Consider the following 20,729-nt stretch of genomic DNA (forward strand, 5'->3'; position numbering starts at 1 on the left):
ACATTTTTTTTAAGTTCTGTTTTTGACCTTTAACCTTGTGAAGACAAGAAAAAGTATGAGTAAAGTTTTAGTGTTTCCCACCTAATATATATTTTTTCCTACAAGACTCTTAAAACGAGAAGCCATACAGACTATGTCAGGGACAGATAATAGTCTTTTGTTAAAAATGTAGGGAAATTCAAGATTAATTTGTTCTAGATATATGACAGGGAGAGAAGACTGATTTTTAATGTTTTTTTTAAATTTTTTTTTGAGAGAGAGAGAAAGAGAATGCAGGGGAGGGGCAGAGAGAGAATGAGGCAGAGGATCTGAAGCAGGCTCTGTGCTGACAGCAGAGAGCCTAATGCAGGGCTCAAACTTATGAACTGTGAGATTATGACCTGAGCCAAAATCAGACACCCAACTGAGCCACTGGGAGGGGGTGTGTGTGCTGAGAAGAATATTTTGAACTCAACTTTATGAAATTTTGTTTCCCCAAATACGATAAAGAAATTGAATGAATAAAAATTAATCTTATTCAGAGGCCAGTGGGGGAAGAAGGCAAGGATAGAAAAAAAAATTACCAGCTCTGCAGCAACAACTTTAGGGAGGTAAGTCAGACAGAAAATAGCCCATTCATGCAGGTGGAAACTGGTTGGGGGGCTGATCTTGTTCTAGGCTATGTCTGCTGCAATTCACGTCATTCTTATCTTCTTGTAATGACACTAAAATTCAGTTTTCTTTTTCTGAATAACCTTCTGCCCAATTCCTTCCTCTGTGCCCTAAATTTGGAATACAGACACAGATATCTCAAGAGGAAAAATATCTGGAAACTGTTTATTTAATAGCATCATATGTTCACAAAAATCACAGCTTTTGTTATCACATATTTAAAATTGTTTAATGTTTATTTCTGAGAGAGAAGAGAGAGAGAAAATGAGTGAATGGGGGAGGGGCAGAAGGAGAGGGAGACACAGAATCTGAAGCAGGCTACAGGCTCTGAGCCATCAGCACAGAGCCCAAAACGTGGCTCAAACCCATAAACTGCAAAATCAAGACCTGAGCTGAAGTGACACTCAGTGGACTGAGCCACCCAGGTGCCCTGTGTCCTCACAGATTTAAATATCCTGAATGAGTGACCAAATCTTGACAAACATGACTGAGGAATGTAAAATTGAAATAGGCCATTTTAATGTGGCCAGTTTAGAGTATTATCTGGATCAAAGACACACACAGGAAGTAAAACACATACTCAAAGGAAAGATCATTTTAGGCTTGGATATTCAGGGAAAGTTTTACAGAACAGGTCAGTTTTTAAATGAGCCTTCAAATGAGAATGATTTTAATGGGTGAAAAGGGAAAATTTTTTTATGAAAGAGAAACTGCATAGAGGTGAGATCATGTAAGTATGTGTGGGTCAGTGACCATGCTAATTTGAGTAGAATAGTTTTGTAAAGGAGAACAAAGCATTCAAAGACCTAAAATATCATTTGAAAGCTGTAGAAAGTATGGAGATAAAAATATAACTTGCCAAACAAACCTAAAGAGAAGTGGTCTCTCCACAAGGAACCCACCATATTTATTCTACTGTTGACTAAATGACAGACTGGGACAGTGGATGAGGTGCTTTCTTGAACATTTCCTCACTACTGTCCTCATTTTTAAATGTTTGTCTTGATTATGGTTTTGACTTTACTGATCCATTTGCTTGCTGATAGGGCTTCAGTGATGTAGCTTTTAAATACATTTTTGAGACTAAAAAAACCAAGTTTCTTTATCAGCAATGTCAGAGACCCTTCACTGATCAGAGCAGACTGAACCTCTTCCTTCTCTCCTGTCCCTTCACATACATGTGCTGATAGACAACGGTAGGATGTGTGCTTTCGTGAATGATTACCTCGAAAATGCACTTTCCTGCAAGTCCATGGTGTCCAAGAACATGCCATTGTTTCTAATAACTTAATCAAATGGTTTAATTGTTCTTTCATCTGACAGCCTCACTCAGTTTTGATTTTATGAGGCAATAAATGTTTCCAATGAGCAGGATTTACTCAATAGAAGAACTATTTATTACTAAGTGTTTCATATGTGGGAGAAATTAAAACATACACAAATTGACCTCAAGGTATAACATGAAAATGATATATATAACATGAAAAGGCAGCATTTGCCTTCCAATATTCACTTTTCAAATTATTTTCCAATTTCTCATGTGTGGGAGGATTCTGTGTGTTGTGTATCAAGGTGCTTGATTGTGTTGTGGGTTGTGTATTAAAGTACTGGTAAATATAGTTATGAATGCATTAAAGGCAATTAAATATATGATTTTGATTGGGTATATTGTAATACTGCCTATTTAACAGCTGTCAGTATGGGGGAAAATCCTCCAACTACTCAAGGTTTAGTTTACTGTACAACATTATTGCTATTCTCTGAAGCTGACAAATCATTCTGAATAAGGCATTATATTTCATTAAATAAAACTCTATTCTTTTCGTGATACACAATAAGTTTCAACTAACATTATGCACAACGGCAAAGGCTGGCAGGTACACATATATCGAGTTTCATAATTATTCTCATTATTATTTGCATAAACACAAAGCACAGAAACTCAGAGTCAAGCTCTCTCAGGATCCCAGCACCTTGGCACCATTCACAAAACAGTTTCCATCTTTGTAGCTTTCTGATTTCCTTTAGGCCATAATAACACCTGTCCTTGGTTCAAGCAATTGTGTAGCCAGCAGGTGGAAGAACACTTAGCACAGTGCCTTGCTTAAAATAGGAAATTGATGCCTCTCTATGTAGGGCTAAGGTGGGAAGCCCAGAGGGTAAACAGACACTGACCTAGAATTAAAACTTAGAGTTGCAATCTCAATCTCACCAATGGGAGATTTCTGACTTTCTGAGGCTCTGCAGTTGCCTGACTACCATCAGCAGCTTCACCAGCTCCTGGTCACACCCACTCCCTGACCACACCAAGCCCTGGACCACATCCTGCTCCTGGAGTGAACTTGTGCTTTGACTGCATTCTCCTTCCTGACCACACTCTGCTCACTGACTACACTTGGCTCCCTAACAGCAGTCTATTTGTGACTACGCCCTACTCTCTGTCTAGACTCTGCTTTCTGCCTATATACCTTCCCATGACTGCATCCATGATGCTGACCACACATTGTTCCCTGACCACACACCCGGCTACATCCTACCACCTGGCTGTATTCTGCTCCCTCACTATATCCTAATCCTTATCTGCAGCCTGCTTCTGACCATACCCTGCTTCCTGATTATGCTCTGCTCCCTGACAACACTGAGCTCTTCTACTATACTGTGCTCATGACTGCATTCATCTCACCACCATATTGTGCTCTCTTCCTACATCCTGCTCCCTGCCTACACCCTTCTCCCTGATTGCGCTCTGCTCCAAGACTACATTTAGCTCCCTGCCTACACCCTTCTCCCTGCCTACATTTTTCTTCCTGGCTACACCTGCTCCCTGATTGCACTCTGCTCTGTGAACTGCATTCCTCCACCTGACGAAACTCTGTTCCAGAGTACACCTCCTGTATGATGACACTCTGCTCTGTTACCATATTCAACTTCTTAACTCCCTGGCTCCCCGACTACCCACACTTCCTGACTACACTCCCACCCTGCTTCATGACTATATTCTGCTCCCTGACTGCAAGCTTGTCCCTGACTACAACTGGCTCCTGCTGTCTGACCAGACTCTACTCTTTAATTATACTCTCTCTGCTCCCCTATACTATGCGGGCCCCTAACTAGCACCTGCTCCATAAGCACACTCTACCTCTTTCACTGTACTCTGCATTGTAAATGCACTGTGTTTCCCCAATCCACTTGGCTTCCTGTGTCAACATCTCCATTGCCTTCTTTGCCCCCCCTACACACACACTTAGGTTTGTATTGTTGGGCCTCTTAGATAACCTAACTCTCAGACTGACCTGTGAGCTGTCTTTCTGTAACACATGTAGTATCTATTTGCAGAACGATGGTGGGCAGATAGTAAATATTTGAGACTTTGTGGGCCATAAAGGCCCTTTGGTGACTACCTGACTCTGGAATTGTGCTAAAGCAGCCACAGACAATATGAAAATAGATGCATTTCTATGTTTCAATAAAATTATTTTAATAAAATCAGGCAAGCAGGCAGCATTTGGTCCATGGGTTCTAGTTTACTAACATCTCTCATCTGGACTATCTTTCAATCTCTGGTAAGGAGTTAGTACATTTTTACCATTATTTTTACCCTCTCAACTAAAAACAAAAAGTTTCTTATATTCTGCTTAAAAAGGTGAAAGGAAAGACAGATTAATAATTTATACAGATTCGAAAAGGAGCAAATAAGACCTTAAAATTGCCCAATAAGAGCCTTTTATTTTTCAGATAAGGAAAATTAAACTGTAGTCAATCCTCCATTCCATTGTTTTGTTTCTTAGACTAAACATAGCTTTGTATTGGAAGAACTATTTTTTTTTCCCAGACTCGGAAAAAGGAAACATCTGACAGTCCATGAGTTTGGTCTCACTTTTAAGTAGCTAGCAACCACACACACAAGGTCATTTTCAAGCGTCGTCGAGGCTACAGTGTGGCATAGTGCCTCTTCCACCGTCCAAAAATATCTGTCATCTACTGTTAGTTATATTCTCGTAATAATGCTTTAGACTCCACAGAGGAGAATTAAAGGACAAGTTACCCAAGTCTTAATGTGAATGTATTTTCCATCCTTTATTGGCATAAGGTTTTGATAAATGGAAAAGAAAATATGAACCCCAGTGTTGATCTACTTGCAGACAAACTTTATACTTCTGAACAGAAGTTCAAATGTCAAGTGTAACTTTTGAACTAACTACTTGATTTAAAGCCACTCCATTTATTTCCTAGCTATGAAATTGAGCAATTTATTAAATTCTCTAAGCTTCAATTTTTTGTTTCTCTAAAATGGAACAGTAACAGAGCAGTATATGGGATGGATACATAGTAAGACCTTAACAAATTTAAGCTATTATAATCATAACTCTAGGTCCTTTGGGCTGCTAGCCACTCTCACACAAAGGTTATATATATATATATATATATGTGGCATTCATGTACTCCTGGCATTTTGGAGTAGTTTATGGTTTCAGAATTTTCTACTAATTCGGTTGATATATACAATCACTATATAACTCTGGGAGCAGGTAGTATTCACTCCAATAGACATGAAGAATCTGGACCTCAGTAAATTAAAGTGGTTTTAGCTAGTTTATTCAATTCTTTGGAGGTGGAGTTATGTGTTTTTCTGAAGAGAATTATGTTTCTCAGACAATAAGTTACCTAAGTTATAACTAATGGCTGCTGGAAAAAGTATATACTTCAAATGCTAGACTCTGGTGCCAAGGCAACTTAATTTCAGTTGTTTCTATTGTGAGCCTGAAAACTTGGGCATTTTCCTGAGAGGGTTAGCTTAGCACAGAGAAATTCTCAGTTTTCAAAACAATCTTTTTATTTGTTTCTTGATGTTCGAAATACCTTGATATGAGGAAAAACCCTTTATATGACAATTTGTAAACAACTTAAAATGGCAGATGGCACTGTGTGGTTTGGCTCCTACCTGCAGTTTTATGTTGAGCCTTTTAAAAATCCTTTCTGACCATCTAAGCTCAAAGGCTCTCGCTCCTCAAAGTTTCCTACTCCTAGGTCTTCCAACCACATTTCTATTTGAAAATAAGCCATTATTCCTTGCAATTTCCACTAATACTTTATGTTTCAGCTTACATGTCGTTTCTTTAAGAAAACATTTGATGGCCCCTGAGACTAAAGTTAAATTCCCCTCTTCTACAGTCACCTATTATTATAATTATTTGCATGTCACTCTGAAAATAATTCATTAATGTCTTCCTTCCTGAGTAAAATATAAGCTTCATGAAGGCAGAAACCACATCTCTTTTGTTTGCTATTTTTCAGTGTCTAGCACATACTATCCCCTCAATTAATACTTGATTCATAGAGTTATATCCCTTTTAAGGCACATATAACCAAAATTACATCTTCTCAAGACAGAATCATGATAAGAGAGTGAGTTGAGAGAGCACAGTGGTGCTACCAACCTGACTGGGGTTAAAGAAGAGCAAAAGGAAATGTCACAGAAAGGGACTCTTTCGGAGAGTAAACAAAACGCAACCCATTCACTAATTTACATTTCTTTCCACTGTACATAGAAGATAACAGACTCTCCTCTTTTTTCTACATAGTGCACTACTGTAGAATAGGGATAAGAACATGATCATCAGATGTCATTCCAGATGGCTAAATGGTGGCTATCAACCAAGGAAAGCACTGGAAAAGAATAAAAGATCATGTGCTAGAGTTCAAGTTGAAACCTCATGTTCAAAGAATCACAGAGTAGTTGTCCTGGCTAGAGGGCTCCTGACTACAGTGGTATGAATTGTGGATATCACAATTTAAGAGGACACCATTCACCTATACCATGACACCTAACGCTAATATACAGTATATTAACTATCATTAAAATAAAAACTTAAAATAAAAAAGGACATCATTCACATATATTTGATGCTACATGTCAAAGTGGGTTTTTAGATATCTTTTTCCTTAAATTATTCCAGGGTAGATAGAGCCTAGGTCCCAGTGGCTAAGACCACTAAGGAGTTGATGATTAACTTTTATCAGGCCACATTCAACAGAATCCCACTTTATCAAGTAAAGGAGTATTTATCACATAAAAAGATATATGCAGTTTGGGGCTGGTGTAGCTTACTGAGAAAAATTTCAAAGACTGAGACTCTATGTTCTTGCTTTAACACCTCTACTTGAAAGATAGGTTGGGGCATGGAGGATTTGATCTGGGCACATTCCCTTCTTGAACAAAATTGGATTACCTCAGTAGAGGAGGTATGCAAAGGGTAGTGTCTGGCACATTTAGGGTTACCTCAAAAGGTGCGAATGCAGGTCTTGCATTCTGGCAGAAGACAAGGGTTGAACACTGAGTCTGAGCCAACTATGCTCTGGATATATTTCCTAACCTGGTTAAACATAATTAGAGGTTCTGTCATTTAACCAGCATGCAACTTTCAAACATTGATTTTTAAAGTAGTAAAGAATGGACAGAGGTGAAAGGAAAGAGGACAAAAGGAAGATACTCTTTTTGAATGAGAGGCTTGAAAGGGATTGTAAAATAAAAGGGCCTCAAGAATCTGTACTTAAAAAGAATAATAATATTTAATTTTCAAAATAGTAAAAGAACTATCTAGGTGTGGGAGGATAAGAAGGAGCATGCATTTAGATGTTGGCCCAGTAATATTATGTATAATATTAGACTGCTTTATTACAACAGATCCTGCAGAAACTAGATTCCCTGAATAACAATATCTAATTATATCAACAGAGATATCACCATATTTTGCAAAGTGGGTCTATTCCATGGAAGAGTTTTTGTGTTATACTTGGAATTAGCAGTCCCTTTAGGAAGTACATGTATATTCTCTTTCAAAAGAGATCTAATTGCGGCTGAGGCACCCAAAGGGAGTGAATTTATAATCTACCATTTTATTTGAATGACTCAATCATTCAAGATTGTCCCAGGTAGAAAAATGTCTCCAGCATAAGTGGGTAGTTAAGCTCTTTCATATGTAATAACTATTTCAACTAACCAGATCCTTTCTAATGTGTTGCCTCTTTTGAATTAAATTATTCCCACTAAATAATTAGGTACTTTTGGATGCTTCATGGTGCAACTAGAGAATCTAAATTAAAATAAAGTTTAATTTGGAAACATAGCTACCTATATAGCTTTCTTTGGTGCCTTTTTAACTAACGTTTTATCAAGTTCTTTTATCTTTTTATCTCTCCTTTTTTAAAATTGCTTTATTTATTTTGAGAAAGGGAAAGAGAGTGTGAATTAGGAAGGGGCAGAGAGAGAGGGAGAGAGAATCTGAAGCAGGTTCTGCACTCTCAATGTAGGACTCCATCTCACGAATTGTGAGATCATGACCTGAGTTGAAATCAAGAGCTGGATGTTTAACTGACTCAGCCACCCAGGCATTCCCCTCCCCCCACCTTTTTTTTTTTTTATCTTATTCCCTATGAAGTAGCCATAGCAAGAACTTGAAAATTATTGTGAATGAGGAAAAATTGTTCAATTTCTCTGAGATTCCATTTTCATTTTCTTATTTGCTACACTGACATAAGAGGTACATCACTGGTTTGAAGAGATGATTGGAGATATCCTCATATATAAAATATCTAGCACAGAGACACCTGAGTGGCTCAGTCCGTTAAACCAACTCTTGGTTTTGGCTCAGGTCATGATCTTTCAGTTCATGAATTCCAGTCCCCTCATCGGGCTCTGCACTGGTAGTCTAGAGCCTGCTTGGGAATCTCTCTCTCTGCCCCTCCCCTGCTCACTCTCTCTCTCAAAATAAATAAATAAAACTTAAAATTAAAAAAAAATCTCACAAAATCTGATACACGGTAGGTACTCTGTAAAAGTTAATTTCTGGATCCCACCCCTCTTATTTCCCTCTATCTCCACCTCTTTCTTTTCCTTACAGATGCAAAGTTTCAGGTCATTCCTCTTAATTTTGTAGACTTCCTCTTCTCTCTTGGCTCCCTTTTTGCCTTTTTTCAACCACTTGCATCTTGAACAGTATTGTTAAATTCAACCATGACCTGAGGGTTGAATTTGAGAAAGTGATTAAGACTCAAGATTAACCTCACATGGGAATATGGGAATTAAAACTCTCACAAACATTAGGCTCCCAGAAATGTAATAAAACCAATCCAGTGGAAATAACTTGATAGGAGGCAGTTAAAGGATCCTCAGAAGGATCTCATCTCCCATGCTCAGGTTGGCTGGGTCAGTGTTACCCATATTCAGGTGCACACATAGAGAGAAGGACACTTTCTACATGGGAACAGTGCCTATGGCTGTTCTAAATGGGAAATATGAAGTTGCCATATGAAAAGAGATGGAAAATATTTAGGGTCAGAACTATCTAACATCTCCTCAGCTAGGCGTACAGGGTTTAAAACAGAGCTATATAACTCATTTGATCTCAGCATGACAAGCTCATTGGAAATATAACATCTGTTCACCTAATGTTCTCCCCATGTAAGTCTCACTGCCTGATTGCTTGAAGTAAGACTTAAAAGTTTCAAGCAAGCGAACCCAAAAATGAGCATGTATACAAACAGAATGCTAGAATTGCATCATGTCTTTTACTATACTGCAAAATTCTTACTACATAATAGAATCCATTGCCTCATCATTTTAACTCTTTCTTCTTAATCAAAACAATTTTTATGCAATAATTTATTCAAGCAGTAAACAAATATCAAGTATGTGTGATGATTCAGGCACTATTATAGGTAATGGAAAAAAATTGTGAGGAAATAGGCACATTCTCTTCCTGTCATGAACTCTTTTGAGTTAAATTATCCCCACTAAATAATAATGTATGTTTTATGTACTTCTTTAAAACATAATTATGTACTAAACAAACAATGACACAAAAGTAATTTATTCAGCATACTTCTAGATTGAGTCTTTGTCAAAATCATGGGTTTTTTTCTGCCAGTAGGCACCATCCCCTAGAGCAGAGGCCATGTGTATCTGCCTGGACCAATCATAATCTCCATATTTCTCTAATCACAGTAAGTGGTCCAAAGTTGGGCATGCGACCTAAACTGCCTCAAAGGATCCTTTCTCTGGGTATGTCTATCTGAAACCAATGGGAAAGAGCCCTGAAACTTCTGGCTAGCATGATGCCCACCAGATGAAGAAGATTCATTTGAAGAGGAAGACAATAAAACCAAGCACAGCAGGCATAAGCTAGATATAAATGGGAAAGAGAGGAATGGAATGCTATTAGTTCTATCCTTGCTTCCAGAACCCCAAATCTCTGGAAGTGATCTTATTTCTATATTGTCTCCTTAGATTTTGGAAGATATTTAGATATTGTGTAATATTCATGTTGTATAATCCTATTTTAGTTGCATTTCTATCATTTGTCATTAAAACATTCTTGTCAATGAATAAAATGAATGTGAATCCATATTTTTAAATGGTGGAACATGCTTTAAAGGAAATAGATGGATCGAGAGATCATAAAACAGAGGGTCCACCTATGTTTTGTGGGGAAAAAAAACATTTAAGCATTTGTGCCAAGGAAAGGCATTTAAGCTGAAATATAAAGGAGAGTCTGTTAACTGGGCAAGGAGAGAGAAGGAAACAATAAGGGGAAGGGCCTGAAGGCCATGTGTTTGGACTCCTGCATGAGTTGCTGAGACAGTGATCTCCAGACTTAAATGGGCAAGGATCAAAGCACTGAGTCTTGGGGGGTCATGTTTTTTTTTCTTTTTTTTTTTTTCTGAATAAGGTTATAAACATTAAACATTTCTTCATACACACACACACACATATTTTAGGACTATTTGAGGACAATTTTTACTGGCTAACATTGCATTATAAACTCTGTAATGAACAGAAATACATCTGTACAAGCATTAATAATACCCATTCTACAAAACTTATGGGGAAGCTAAGTAACTCTATAAGAAATAAATACCGATGAAATAAAACATGACTGAAAAGAATAGTACAAATTGGGGACACTGGGAAGCTCAGTTGCTTGAGCATCTGACACTCAGTTTTGGCTTAGGTCATGATCCCAGGGCTGTGGGACGGAGCCCTGGAGAAGACTCTTTCTGAGCATGGAGCTTGCTTAAGATTCTCTTTACTGATCTGTCTCTGCCCCTCTCCCTGCTCAATCACACGCACTCTCATTCTCTCTCTCTCTTTCTCTGCGAAATAAAAAATAATAATAGTACAAAATGGACTTTTGTATACACAGCCATCAAATCTGAAAAAGAAAATCTGTGTCTCACAAATTTTATTAGAGTAGGGGATTCTACCAGTTATGAAAATAAGTGATTACATTGCTTGGATTTAGTTTGCAAATAAAAATATTTTATTGAAATGTAGATTATTAGCAAAGAGACTGATAGATTGAAAAATCCAGAAAAAAATACTCTTTAAAGTTTAAAAGAAAGGTGGGAGAGCAAAAGGGGAGAAAAGCAGTATTATTGGTTAAAATACTTATGTATTTTTATAATGTACACAATCTTTCTCTTTAAATACTGGGGGCTATGGCCATAGTCATGCACCAAAGGTAAAAGACCTTAGTGACAATTTAATGACAATAGATATATCTAGAAAGAAAAAGAAACATTAGCCAACAGCATTATATAAATGTTTAAGACAAAATCATAAACCTAAAGTCACTTATAATATTTATTTCCTAGCAGAAGTCATCATTGCTTATGAAAACATGGCTTCACTTATGGTCATAGTCATTTTAAAAATAATTTGCTAATAACTTGCAGAAAAAGATTTTTAAAAACAAACAGTAATGTTACTTCATTAGAAACGATATCAATATGCCTCATTTTAAGGTATAGGAAACTCACTCACCCTGGCTCAGCCTGTTTTCATCAGTGGGAAATGACTAACTCAGCCCCAGACTAGCTGCGTGTTAAATTAAACGCACACACACACACACACACACACACACACACACACACACACACACTTTCAGTTATTACTGTTATCCATATTCCTAACAAAGCTTATTAACTGCATATTTTCTACATTCAATGTCTATATTTAGTACTGTAATATTCTTTATTAAACATTTCTTTTAGTAAGATAAGTGAATATATCACTAGACAATAGTTGTTAGAACTGTTTCAGTCCATTCTCCTCAATTATTTATAAGGTGAATTTTTAAGTCACTTAAGGATGAGAAAACTAAGGAAGCTTGGGTTTGGATAGGGCAAAAAGAAGTGAAACAAAAATGGGAGCAAAATCTCCTGCTTAAATGGAGGTGGGCTGCTTCCTTTGAAGTCCTTGTGAATATTGCTTAGTGTTGCTAATTTAGAACACTCATTAGCATTAAAAAGCTTTAATTAAATGTTTAGTCCCTTGTGGTGGGTACCACACCACTTTTGAATTTTGTAGGTTGTGCCCTTTGCATTACTTGTAGATGAAGAGTACAGTCTTCTGCGTGATCTACAAGCTCTTCTTAATCCTCTGGCCCCTTGTCTGCTTCTCCAGTCTCATTCTTACCAGTCAGCCTATGGCTGATCATTCTCACACCACAGCTAATTGCTTTCAGAGTCCCAGACACCTCAAGTCTCTTTCACTCTCAGAGTTTCCAGAATACTGCTACTGACTTATGGCACCTTCTCTCTCTCCGCTTCTTACACTTAACTCCTGCTCTCTCTTCAAACTCACAACAAACGTTACCTTTTTTTCAGGAAGACATGTTTAATCTCACCAGTTTTGGTTAAGTTTTGCTCTTCTATATAATCTTCTGGCATTTTGAGCTTAACTCTAATATAACTTTTGGTATTATAACTGAATATTTTATTTTTAGTTACTCTAGCGCCTAGTATAGTTCATATAATAAACACTCTCTAAATATTCAGTGAATAAATAAAGAAAACAATGAATCTCAAGTGAAAAAAAATCTATGAAGTAGGAAACCAGGGAGACACTCATTCCTTAATAAAATTGTTCAAATATCCTAAATAACTCTAATATCTTCAAAATTTCCTGTCTAATTCTTTCTAAACTAGCTATTTGTACTTGTACTTATTATATCAATATGGTTTTAAAGCCCTCTCATTCATAAATATTTTAGGCATAATTAAATTAACACTAAATTATACTGAACTCATCCGTATATTTGACCTGCAAAATTCATATTCAATTAACATTCATTTTTCTCCAAAGTATGCAACCTTAAAATGCCACCATACCCATAGTTATCAGCTTGATGCTAATCTAGACCAACTGAACAATTCATGTTGAAAAATGGCAGGTGACCCCCAACTTCTCGATTAATTGTCTATGGCATATATTATTCTCAACAGATGATAGTTAGAAACAGAATTTTGGTGAGTGGGAACCTTAGCCGTCAACTAGCCTGAGTAGAACTTAAAGTTCCAGTTCATTAAGTTTATCTGCTTCAACTCTGAAGATGGTTTTTAGCCTCCCAGTCTCAGCACAGTTTGGCTCAGTGAAGAGAATGTGAAACAAGCACAGAAGACTAAACGAGCATAGGAAACATGGTGACCAGGCACTGACTCAATCCTTCTCCTTCCTAATATTGTTTAAATTGCTCCAGATGAGGAGGTATTGATTCTACTTCCCTGTTTCCCTCAGCATTCAATTGTTGACCTACTTCATTAATGAGACAATATTCAATTTCTGCTTCTTTCTATGGTCAAATTTTAATTAACAAGACTTGGGTAGTAGTTGCAGTTGTCAAATATTTTTTTTTGTTGTTTTTTCCATGATGTTCCTGTGAATGTAATACAACTAAATGCCAGTTTGAGTTTATGTACACGTTTAGAGAAGTGATTGTTTTAAAATAATTACAAAAATAATTAAAAGAAATTGCTATTCTCCTCTCCTAATTTTACTATAAGAGTTACTTCTTCACATAGAAAGATGCAGGATTTTGCTAGACACTTTTAGGGTTTAAGACTTGTGAAATGTAATGAAATAATGGTCTTGTGACTACTTCAAAAAGATACTCTAAAATTTGACAAAGATTAATCAAGTGCCATGCTAATAATGTATTGGGATATTATAATAAATATGGTGAGGGCCATTTCTCTCCTAATTAGGTAATAAAGAATGGACATTGAAGTTGTGGACACCTAGTCATTTACTAGCTTTGAGACTCTGGACAGTCACTTAAACTGAACATCAGTTTTCATGTCCATGAAATAGAGAAAGTAATACCTTGCAGGTTGGCTGTGACCATTAATAATAATCTATAAAACCCTTACAATGCATCATATATTAGGCTTCAATGCATAATAGTTATTATTATTACCAGCAAATTAATGTTTTATTTAAGTGTATATTACTAGGTCCCCTGCAATAAAATTGCCTACTGATCTTCAAAAAAAAGTTATTAAGTTACAATCACAGATCCCAAATTAGAATATTAGGAAGTTAGACCTAGGACTTTGAATTTTTAGGAAACTTCGTTAAAGAATGAATTTTATTTATCTAATTAACTGAGTATTACTGTGTTGAAGAATACAACTCAGTTTTAACAAGATGAATAGAGTATATGTGATTACAATGTGATTATGACATCTGAACTTTCTATTTAATCTTATGATACCATGCTTACCATTTTATATGGCCTCACAATGTTCTGATTAATATGATCATTTGTATGCTCAGAAATCCATTGTGTAGACTAACCTTTTCTGGACTGATAAATTGTACCTTCGGCACTTAGTAAATCACATTATAATGAACTATTTTTAAAAATTGTTAGAAGATGGTTGTAATATATTAACCTATACTATGCTAGAACTAACACCAAAGGAAGGAGGGGAAAAAGCTGTGCTAGTGTTTCTTTGGCCTGCTTTTTATATGTTTCTAAGGTGTACTTTTAACCTACATACTTTCTACAACTGATCAAGGTACCACAATGAAAGTATAAAGTTCTCAGTGTATTGTCTGCTAAATATTTTAGATTGTTCTTTTCTGGGACCCGGGGGACATGAATTTAACAAAGGTGTCATTTGGAACAGCTAATATCCATCTATCTTGTGGCAGTAGAAGTCTTCATCAGCTCATTGGGTGGGAAGAATTCAATTGTGAGAACTGCACAGAATTATCCAACATTTTATAGACCCTTTCATAATGAAATCTAAAAAGCAATTATCCATTAGCACATCTGCACTGGCTCTGGGAAAAAAAATATACAGGTAACATTAATGAAATTGTAAGCATTGATTAATCATTCCTTTTGGAATCATTCCTTTTGGTTCTAAGAGCCAAGAAGAAGTTTGCCATCACCCAATTTAATAAGGGACTCCTCTCATGCTGATTTTACTATTATAATTATTAATTTTCACACCTGTGACTGTTTGCATCAGCTAACTTCAGCTTCAACTGGCTGAGCCTTCAGAGGCAATTGCATCTAAAATGCTCAGCTGAATGTACAATTAGCCTTTTGTCAGGAAACTGCAGTGCACAGATCATATGTTAATACAAGGAAATCTGGATGTTTCTCTCCTAATGCTCATCAAGCCTTAAAGGTCAGCAGGGAGTTCAGGAAGTTTCTAACACCATTCCTTTCTCTCCAATTAACTTCACTTCTAAAGTATGCAAGGGGATCGAGAGTATTAATTTTAAAGTATTCTAAGTGAAATGGGGTTTTACGAGGCCAAACACAGATCAAATTCATTTCAACCTATTTCCAGCCAACCTAATACAAAAGGTTAAGTATCCCAGGTTTTGGTCATGCCAGGATATTACTACTGTTTTTTTAATAGAAATGTGTGATCTAAAAGCAATCTTTGAGATTATCTCAAATAATTCAATTAAACTGACCTTTGTTGAACATTTATGCTATACTGCTCATTTGACAGAGAAGTCAAAACTGAAGTCCAGAGAGAATGAATTATTTGTCCAAAGTCGTATAATTAGAACTCCACTGTCCATATTCTTATCTAGTACTCCTTGTAAACCATGCTTTTACCCTACTAAATCTTACCTAAGTGGTAGAAGCTGTACTTTACAAGTTGCCTCTATGTTATAGAATATCAGAGAAAACTTCCTGGATCTTTCTCCCATTGTCTCCAGGCTTTGCACAATGCATTCTGGATATCAATGATCTGTTAGGAAATGCTATGAATGAGATTCCCTGCTAACTCCCAAGGGCTGCAAAACACCTGTGGTATTCTGGAACTTTGCTGGACTCAATACTGACTCTTGTGAGATTTAGGACCTATATGTGTATGTTCTATGCTATTATCTTATCAAAGGAGGAATAATAAATTCATTTAATAATCACAAATGAATGCCCATAATAAAATTAAGATTTAAGTTAGTTAAAACACTTTCCACGTGGGACTTCAGAAAACATTATTTTGGAATAAAAATTTATGGCACAATAAGAGGGCTTTTTGTTTACATCAACATATTTTGCCCAAGAAGCCTGAGAATTCTCATTAAACTTCTTCCTCAGGATAACACGTTGTAATCAGAAAAAATTTAAATGCAAGTCAAAAATATATGGACATTACTAACTGGCTTATAAATATGAATTAATACTGTATGAGGTAAGAGAAATCTTGGGTCAAATGACCTCAAGGGTTGAAGTTCAGGAAAGATGTGACATAGTCTAAAAAAATAGTAGTCTGGAACAGTGGAAATTTTAGAAGACTTATGCACCATATTAGGGACTCCCACCAACTTTGAAGGTCATGAGAGGCAAGAGAAAGAAGGCAAAGACACCTGTGAAACAAAAGGAAAGGTACTTCTTTACTTCCACATCTTTCTCTAGAGTGAAGCATGAATGGCTCTCACAGAAATAGTATCATGATTCTAATGTAGTTTGGGTAACTAAAATGGCAAGTCTATATCTTGTCATGATACTCAGTCAAGTCAGGCCACTAGTGGCATTTATATGTGTTTATTCAAAAAGAGGAACCCCTGAATCGCATATTCCATTGAAGGTCTAATTTTTTTCTTTTGTCTCCAGGGTTGGTGATATTAGGTGGCCAACCTCTTCATATCATTAAATGTATTAAGTCAGACCCCAGGTTTTCAACACATTTTCATTTTTCATAAAAGTGCCCATAAATTCTAATGTACATTTTCTCATTTTGTTCAACCCACCTTACCCTGTGTCTTTGATCCTGCTTAAAATGAGATCTATGTGTCTTACTTTGGTGGACATGGTCCTGCCTAACAGATAGATCCATGCCTACCACCAACTTAAAGTTGGCCCTTGTTACCTTCTGTTTATCAAGATAGTTTAATTTCTTCATAGCACTTATGAAACTACCTGCTATTTCCTATCGATTTATTTACTCACTCTCACCCTGCACACATTAGTGAAGACTTTGTGCCAGCAAAGATCATGTCCATTTTGTCCACTGCTGACTCAGCAGGACCTACTATATATCTGACATATTAAGTGCTCAACAAATATTTGTGAAATAAATTAACCATTTGCTTTGTCTCAGCACAGTGTATAACATTTAATAAGAGTACATAAATTTGTACTAACTGGATGGATCAGTTTGAATTGGAATTCTTTAAACTAATCACTCTTTTCAACTTAGTATCACTTATACCACCTTGGGCATACAGAATCCATTCACACTTCTTAAGAAAACATCTTAAATTTCCTGTGCAGTTTTCTCTGATTCTTTTTCAGTGCACTATTACATTTTTTTAGTGTTTACTTTTTGAGAGGGAGAGAAAGACAGACAGACAGACAGACAGACAGAGTAAAAGTCAAGGAGGGGCAGAGAGAGAGAGAAATCTCAAGCAGGCTCCACTCTGTCAGCCCAGAACCCAATGTGGAGCTCAGTCTCATGAACTATGAGATCATGACCTGAGCTGAAACCAAAGTCAGACCTTTAACCAACTGAGCCACCTGGTTGGTTTTTATTTATATCGAGAAAGAAATGTGGATTTAAAGTCAATCAGACCTGGCTCAAATTCACAAATAAATTTGTGAACATAGGAAGTTTGATTAAAGTATTTGTGGGATGCCTCTAAGGCTCACTTCCCATATTTGAAAAATTGGAATACTAAGAGTTACTATGAAAATTAAGATTAAAGGCCAATAATAAGCACCCCATAAATTGAGTATTATAGATAGTTAAAATGATAAGCATAATAATAATGCTATTTTAAAACAGACCTTTTTATAAAGATCTTCTTAATGTGGAACAGAATAGTTCATAAATTCACTTCAAGTGAATTTATTTTTGAAATATTTCAAAAAGTTCACTTTTCCTAATTAAGTTTATTACTTTCCTATTGTCTCCTTGACCTTTCTCTACTAAATTTATTTCTACTCAGCTATTTTTATCTATAATTAAAAAAAACTTTTTAATGTTCTTTTTTGTTTATTTTTGAGAAACAGAGAGAGACAGTGTGAGCAGGGGAGGGTCAGAGAGAGAGGGAGACACAGAATCCAAAGCAGGCTCCAGGCTTTGAGCTAGCTGTCAGCACAGAGCCTGACGTGGGGCTTGAACCCATGAACCATGAGATCATGACCTGAGCTAAAGCCGGACACTTAACCACTGAGCCACCCAGCACTCCTATCTATAATTTTTTCAAATGTACATTATTTTTAAGTCAAAATATATTTGACATATAACATTGTATAATTTTAAAGTGTACATGTTGATTTGGTATTTTCATTATATTTGTATGAGAAAGGAGTGTTTATTTATTTTAATAGAAGTCTACCATTTATAGTTATGCTTTCTTATTCCCAAACCACTAATTTGCTCCTTTAAAAAATACATTCCTCGAGGTGCCTTGGTGGCTCAGTCAGTTAAGTGTTCAGCTCTTGGTTTAGGTCAGGTCATGATCTCACAGTGTGTGGGTTTGAGCCCCACCCCCCAAACCCACCGTCAGGTTCTGTGCTGACAGTGCAGAGGCTCCTTGGGATTCTCCTTCTCTCATTCTCTCTCTACCTCCCTTCTCTCTCTCCCTCTCTCTCAAAATAAATTAATAAACTTAAAATAATACATTCCTCAAATGTGCCATACTTTGTGCTTCTTCAGTGTCTTTGCACACACTGTTCTCTAGGTTGGGCATCCCCCTAGCTCCTGCCACCATTCCACTTTAGCTACCTCTGCTCACCTCTCAAAGCTCAGTGAAATTTTCACTTGCACAAGAGATTGCCTATACTTCCAGACCAAGTCTTCCTGTTGTATGCTTTTTTTCATAACTTCTATTTTTCTTTCATAGACCTTTCACATTTTGTAATTCCTATACTGAATGACTAGCAGATTAATATGTGTCTCCTTCCACTCTGTAAGGTCTTTGAGAGCAGGTCATATGTATTTGTTCAGCACACTGCATGGCACACAGTAGGCAGAAGATTCTCAGTAAATTATTTGTTGAATAAATGGAACAGGGAGACCAGATGGTTCTGAATTGTATCTCTGTGAATTTCTGACCATTGTTCCTATCTTAACATCACCCATTCTCTTACTTGGGTTTCCATGAAAGCAGTGATTAAGAAAAAGATTTTCACAGTTGGCCTACTATAAGTTCTTTTCATATGGATATTGGCTAACTTTCGGCCTGGAGTTGGCCATTTCCCCTTCTGCCCTGATCACCAGCTGGACTTGGTTTGTTTGCCTCTGTCTTCCTCTACTCTGTTCCTCTGCTTCACACCAGTACAGATCTTCCCCTCCCAAGCAGCCTTTCCCATTCCTGTGGCTCCTTCCAGCCAACAACCTGGTTCTCTTCCACCCAGATGCCTGTTTGTCTTACATTCCTGCTCTCCTTGACTCTGTATCTCAGGAAGACTGATTCCTTCAGTCTGTGTTCCCCAAGGTCTGCAACTTCCAGACAGGGATGTCCAGTAAAATTGGAGAACATGAGAAAGAAGGAAACCTGGGCCATTCTCCCCAGTACTCTCTGTTCTGCATGGGGTTTCCAGCAGGAGCTTTGCCTCCTTCATATTTTTGGCGACCACCAAAATGCTGGCATGATTCTCGTTCCCACTAGGTATCCCTGACTCTGCACTCTAGTCCTTTATAATGTCAAGTGCCAAAAGGAATTACTTGCTTATAGCCCCTGAAACACAACCCTCTCCATTGTTCCCCCTGTCTCAAGGGCAGTAGCAATACCCAGGGAAGTCACTCTCTGGCTTCCTTGTCACCCTTTCTGCAATTTCAACAATCCTATAGCTATAACTAGCTATCTGCATTATGTTTTCTCTCTTGTAGTGCTTCTCAAACTTTTTGGCTTTAGGATTCTTTAACATTCTTAAATATCCTTGGTGATACTGTGATTTACATTAAGAAATATATATTCTTGGCACAGAAGAAGAATAAAATAAAAAGATTTCCATGCAAATAATTTATTTGTGATTATGTGCCTGGGTTAGGTATAAGGTTTAAGATTAGTGAACAAGAAATGTGGAAACATCTGCACAAAATTGTCTCATAGTTTGAAACTGCTATCATGACTGGTGTTCACATCCCAAGATTATTTGAGAAATGTTATGAGATGTAGCTTATAACCGTCTAACTTAGGAACAAAGGAACAATGTTGATTCTTTGACTTGATTACTTCCACAAGCATTAAGTGCTCTGTACTTCCTGGTTACCCACCAGACAGTTCCAACAGGATGTTCACTAACATACGAAACTCATAATACAGTCTCAGAGAGTCTGGAGTGAAGCATGTGGAGAGAGGTCAAGGTGATGTCTTGTCAGGTAGTCACTGCACAAAGCTGCCTAAGTGTGCACAGGACTGGCTGCTTTATGAATATAAGAGTGTGGCTCAGAGGGCATGAATTTGTGTCACATCAGTTCTCTTCATACAAGGCCCAGTTCAACCTCTGTCCAGCTAAGTTTGTACACGGTCTCTGTTGATTAATGTTGGTATTTAATCTGTCATTTGTTCAGTCATGTCAATACAATACATATTCCAAGCTGGTCAAAAACAATCATGTCCTATGAGGAAAAGACAGAAGTCTTATGTAAATTAGAATGCATGGCATTGTTTGATGTTGCCTTCATATAAAGATTATCATTCTGCCATGAAAAGAAATCAGATTGGTTCAACATTTTTTTGTTGTTTTTGTTCACAAGAAGTTTTTCTTTAAATGTCCAGCTCCTTGAATTATTAAACTAGATTGGAAAATCAG

This window comes from Suricata suricatta, chromosome 4 (genome assembly GCF_006229205.1).
Source record: "Suricata suricatta isolate VVHF042 chromosome 4, meerkat_22Aug2017_6uvM2_HiC, whole genome shotgun sequence".
Lineage (NCBI taxonomy): Eukaryota > Metazoa > Chordata > Mammalia > Carnivora > Herpestidae > Suricata > Suricata suricatta.